Genomic DNA, 5,868 nt, shown 5'->3' with positions numbered 1-5,868 from the left:
GGTTGTGAGCCACCATGTGGTTGCTGGGATTTGAACTCTGGACCTTCGGAAGAGCAGTCGGGTGCTCTTACCCACTGAGCCATCTCACCAGCCCCCTGATTTCTTTTTCTTAATATCTTGAGACTTAGGTGCTTGATTACTGAGAGTGGACACGGAGAAGTAGTTCTTTTCTTAATCATCATTAGAGAATAAAGGAATGGTAAAAAGCAGGTTTAAGCTAGTAACTACAGCAGGGAAGTTTTAAGCTTGCTTATCCATTGAAATCTACTGGTGAGTTTATCTTATCACAGCGGGAAGCCAGTTAGCTCTATGAAAAGGCAAAGTCTGACTTTTTACATTTGAAACATTTAGAGGCCTATTCAGTATTTGTGTTTCCATAAGTCAAGGAAAGAAAGAAGGTGGCAGTGATCTCTCTGCTAACTAACTGTCGTTTACAGCTTAAAGAAGATTAACAAAGTCTATAAAGGTCTTAGTAGGCTTTTGTCTGTTAGTGGTGGACCTGGAGTGTGTCAAGATCAGGGACTTTATTTATTAATTACTTACTTACTTAGTTAAAGTCCTGTTGGGACGTTTCTTTGATTTGTTTATTAACCATTTCAGGGCTAGCTGTTAATTGAGCCTAAGTTTCAAAATTGTCTTACTTAAGGGAATATGGTAATTAAACCTTTACTTTAAAGCTCTTTATTTTGTAGCAGCAGCAAGCATCATCCTTGGTTGTCGACAGTTATTGTAAGACCAGAGTGTTTTTAAAGTAAAATCAGAGTTTTTAGCTAAGCATAGTCTGACCAGGCAGCCTCCTGGGAGGAACTAGCTGGGTCCTGACTGCTTCTGTAGCAGCAGGTGGCAAGGCTTCCGGTCTGTTTGCAGAAGCTAGGACAGGTGACACTGAGGCCCCACAGGAATTGTGTATTTATGGTGTGCTCAAAGACAAATGCTCACAAGCTTGTTTTTTTGTTTTTTTGTTTTTTTTTTTCCTTTTAAAAGTATTTTATTGAGATCTTTCGGGAAACTGTGCATTTCCAAGCCATTATATAGTCTGGGCAAGGTAAGTTTTTATTACATTGTCTAATACTCAGTCAAGTGAGGCCCTGGTTCAGTCTGGGCGTAGGGCAGTCAGCTCGCATAGATTACACCTTACAGCCTCTCATGTTCAGATAACTGGCAACAAAGCAATAAAAAGCCGTCCCAACTTGTCAGTGCACAGCAGCAAAGCCCTTCACAAGGGCAGGACAAAGGGCAGGCTCTCCTTAGATGATCAGGTCATCCAGGTCACATCTAGGTCACTTCCACCTTTGTCTGGATTCCAAGGTTAGCCCTCATCTAGGTAAGGAGATGGGGCCCCCGTGAAGTCCTCAGAGCTCACCCTTTCTTCAAGGGTAGGCAGCCGGCGTGTGTCCTCAAATCCCATGGTGCTACTGGGTCCGGCTGGCGTGGGCCAGGAACCTGGAAGAGATCATTGAGTGAGCACAGGTCCAAGAGACCCCGGCCTGCAGCCCCTACCCCGGGCTGGGTCCACAAGTTTGTTTTAATGATGTCTTAGTTCTAACTACTTTGAGTAAAGTGCCCCTCCACCCCACCCCATCCCAGACAGGGTTTCTCAGTGCAGCTCCTAGCTGTCCTGGAACTCACTCTGACCTCAAACTCAGAGATGGGCTTGCCTCTAAAGGCATGCTTCAGCACTGCCCAGTTTAAGTAAAGTTCTTAACTGCTGTGCATGCACATGAGATTTAAGAGACAAAGAATTTCCCATAGTGAAAGGAGAGAGAGAGAGAGAGAGAGAGAGAGAGAGAGAGAGAGAGAGAGAGCAAAGCAGAAAGACATGCCCTTAAGGAAACCATACTCTTTTCTTGTGATGAAGTTCGAACAGAATCAGACCGGACTCAATAAAGACAGAGAAACAAGGAGATAAAAAGAGTGATGGAGGGGAACACAGAGCTTGAATCCTTGCTCCTGAGATCTGAGTTGTCCAAACTTTAACCCCAGCACTCTGGAGGCAAAGGTAGGCAGATCTCTCTGTGAGTTGGAGGTCAACCAGGGCTACACAATGAGACCCTATCCCAAAAAAATCCAATGAACAAGTAAACACATACAAAGTTTGAAAGGGCACAAGAGAGAGAGAGAGAGATGGCTTAATGGTTAAGAGCAGTTACTGCTCTGCAGAGGGCTTGAATTTGGTTCCCAGTACCCACATGGGGGTCAGGGGGCATCACAACTACCTGCAACTCCAGTTCCAAGGGACCCAACGGCCTCTTCTGGGTTTCTTGGTCACCTGCACTAATGTGCAAAGATCCACACATAGGCACACATACATATACATATCTTAAAAATAAGAAAAAAGACGCCGGGTGTGGTGGCGCACGCCTTTAATCCCAGCACTCGGGAGGCAGAGGCAGGTGGATTTCTGAGTTTGAGGCCAGCCTGGTCTACAAAGTGAGTGCCAGGACAGCCAGGGCTACACAGAGAAACCCTGTCTCGAAAAACCAAAAAAAAAAAAAAAAAAAAAAAAAAAAAGATAAAAGATGTGAGGTAAGTGAGTGTGGTGGAACATTTCTGTAACCCCAGCACTTGGGAGGCTAAGCCAAGAAGATTGCTCTAAATGAGACCTCTTCTTAAACAGCAAGCAAGCAAACAAACAAACAAACAAATTTCAACAGTGTTCTCCTAACCGCCAAGAGGGATTATGATTGACTGAGCAGTTTGTGGTTGTGGTTCTTCTAGGCTGCTTTTGATTGTATCTGAATCGGGTAAACCTGGCGAGATATAATACAATGTCATTTCCATTTTCCAGCCCCTCAGAAGCACAGCAAACATCAAAAGAAATGATGAGAATAGGGGTTTCTAAACGAAGATCACCAGATAGCTGCAAAGAGGTCTGACAGTTAGGAGCACCTGTCCTTACAGAGGACCTGTGCTCAGTTCCTATCCCACCTGCAGTAGCCCCATAACCTGGGGTTACCCACGCCAGGCTATTCGCAGCCACCTACAACACATGTTCTGTGGGAACAATTTTTCTAAGAAATGTGGTTTGAAGATTTGGCTTTACACACAAACTTTCACCCAACCTGCAACCAATGTAATAATGTGTTCGGAGATCATTTATGTCTACATACTCATTCTGCTCACATACTGTATATTCAGCTGTTCACAACTAACTGGGTTCTATAGAAAATAAATAAAAATTTTAAAAAGGCATTGTAATCAGTGACTATGTTCTGGACTCCCAATGTAATTCACTCTACAAGCTCAGCTTTGACTGTACTGTTTTTAATTTGTGACTCTTTCTTGAATGGCCTTTACACAGAATTCTGTGCGTGTGCGTGTGCGTGTGCGTGTGTGTGTGTGTGAGAGAGAGACAGAGACAGAGACACAGAGAGAGACAGAGAGACAGGGACAGAGAGAGACAGAAAGAGACTTCTTTCAGATTAGAACAGGAGAGACCAAAACTATTCTAGAAAAATCAGGCATGCTCTTGGGTAAACAACACCAAGAATTAGTCTCTGTTTGGCTTTGCCACAGATCCAGAGACTGGATCTAGTATCCTCTTCTCATCTCAGAAGGCAGCTGCACACAAGTGCCACTCACACAAACCCACAGATGTACACAAAAATCTTTGAGACTTTAGAGCACAGGTGCTTAATAATATTCTAGATGGTGTATTTAATCCACATATACTTGAATGGCCTTAATAAATAAAGATCATCTCCACAGATTATCTAACAGAAGTATTTATTTAAATAGTACTTTATTTTATTATTTTATTTTAGGAGGCAAGGCCTTATTCTGTGGTACTGACCAACCTGAAAATCTTAAATGGATTAGGCTTGCCTTGAACTTGCAGGGAGGTTCCCTGTCTGTCTCTCAAGTGCTGGGATCATGGGGCTGGAGAGATGGCTCAGCAGGTAAGAGCACTGACTGTTCTTCCAGAGGTTCTGAGTTTAATTCCCAGCAACCACATGGTGACTCACAACCATCTGTAATGGGATCTCATTCCCTCTTCTGGCATGTCTGAAGACAGTGACAGTGTACTCACATACATGAAATAAATACATCTTTTGTTTTGTTTTGTTTTTTGAGACAGACAGGATTTCTCTGTATAACCCTGGCTGTTCTGGAATTCACTCTGTAGACCAGGCTGGCCTCGAACTCAGAAATCCACCTGCCTTTGCCTCCCAAATGCTGGGATTAGAAATAAATAAATCTTAAAAAATATAGTGCTGGAATCACAGACATACAATATCATGCCCAGCTCAATATTGAGTTAATTATAATGCTAATCAGAAGATACTTCCATTAGGTTCATTTAACTAAAGCAGAGAACAAGCTGAAAGATTTGTGTAACTGTTTAAGATGACAACAAAGAGATTCGTAGGGCAAATGGCTCAGTGGACAGAGGCAAACCTGACAAAAACCCACAAAAAGAAGGCCATGATGGCTCACATTTATCACCCTGTCACTTCTCCTATGGGATGGGACAGGAGAGTAGCCTGTAAGTCTGAGGGCCAGCCAGCTCTGAGTACTCAGCACAGAGAAACCTCTACAAGGTAGAAGGTGAAACCAACTACTAAAAGTTGTCCTCTAACCACATGTGTGCCTTGGTGTGAGTGTAAACACCACCCCCCGAGATTTAAAATAAATAACTGGTATAATTTAATAAAATATTTACTGGATTTAGGGTTAACGTTGTTGTTATTTGAATGTGACATACCCCTAAAGGCTCCTTGTATTTGAACATTTGGTTTCCAGCTGGTGCTGCTCGTTTGGAAGGTTGTAGAACCAATAAGAAGTTGAGTTTTACTGACCAAAGCACTTCACTGTGGAAAGGACCCAGATGGTCCCAGTTCCTTTCTGCTCTCTGCATGCTGTCTATAGACACAATGTAACTATCCTCTTTGTCTCCTACCACCATGTTTTCCCAGCTGAAATAAACCTCCCCACTCTAAATTGCTTGTCAAGTTTATCATTACAGTAATAATAAAAGTAATTGATAGAAATATCATTGTTTGTTACTGGTTGATTGGTTTCTTGTTTTTGTGACATTTGCAGATCGCCAAATTTGGCAGCAAGTACCCTTACCTGCTCAGCCATCTTGCAAGCCCTGCTTTTTATTTTTTAGACCCTTTCTCTTTTGTGATTATAAAATAAACTTTTATTGTCTTTCTGTGTTATAAGTCCTTCTCTGAGAACAGCCTAATCTTTTGATAGCCACTGGGTACAAGTGTAAATTTTATCCCTGTGCAGATGGTTGATACACTAGTGATTACAAAAGGGGTGGGAGCAAGGGAAATATGATCTCAGACCAACTTTTACCACATTGTTCAAGCCCAGAGCAGTCAGCCCACCTGGGATCTTCTACACTGGCACCATTCACTCCAGAGATGAGTGAGTTAACCTTTGAAATGGATGGAGTGGCCAGCATAGCTGATTTTTTTTTTAATGATTTAATGTCTGAAATAAATATTTTAAATGTATCTCTAGAATAAACTTCCTAGGGATCATGTTGTATGTTTTCCTACACCTACTTTGCCATTTCCTTTATTTAATTTATATGAATTCTCAGAACAGTTTCCCCACAAATATTATTAATTCTAACCTAATTATAATTCTTTTAAATATTTTAAAAAATCACAAGTATGTAATTATATGTGTGGCGGTTGGTATGAACAGGTTCTTTCATTTCACCATTTGAGTCTCAAGAATCAAACTCGAGTTGCCAGGCTAGCTGAAGCATCTTCACTCTCGAGCTATTTTATTAGCCCTGGTGAGATATTTATTTCTAAGATGGGGTACTTGGCCTCGACAAGGTGGAAGACATCTTATGTGTAAGATTCTTTTTTTGTTTGTTTGTTTTGTTTTGTTTTTCGAGACAGG

The sequence above is a fragment of the Mus caroli genome, chromosome 5, assembly GCF_900094665.2.
Source record: "Mus caroli chromosome 5, CAROLI_EIJ_v1.1, whole genome shotgun sequence".
Lineage (NCBI taxonomy): Eukaryota > Metazoa > Chordata > Mammalia > Rodentia > Muridae > Mus > Mus caroli.
This window is presented reverse-complemented; position numbering follows the sequence as displayed.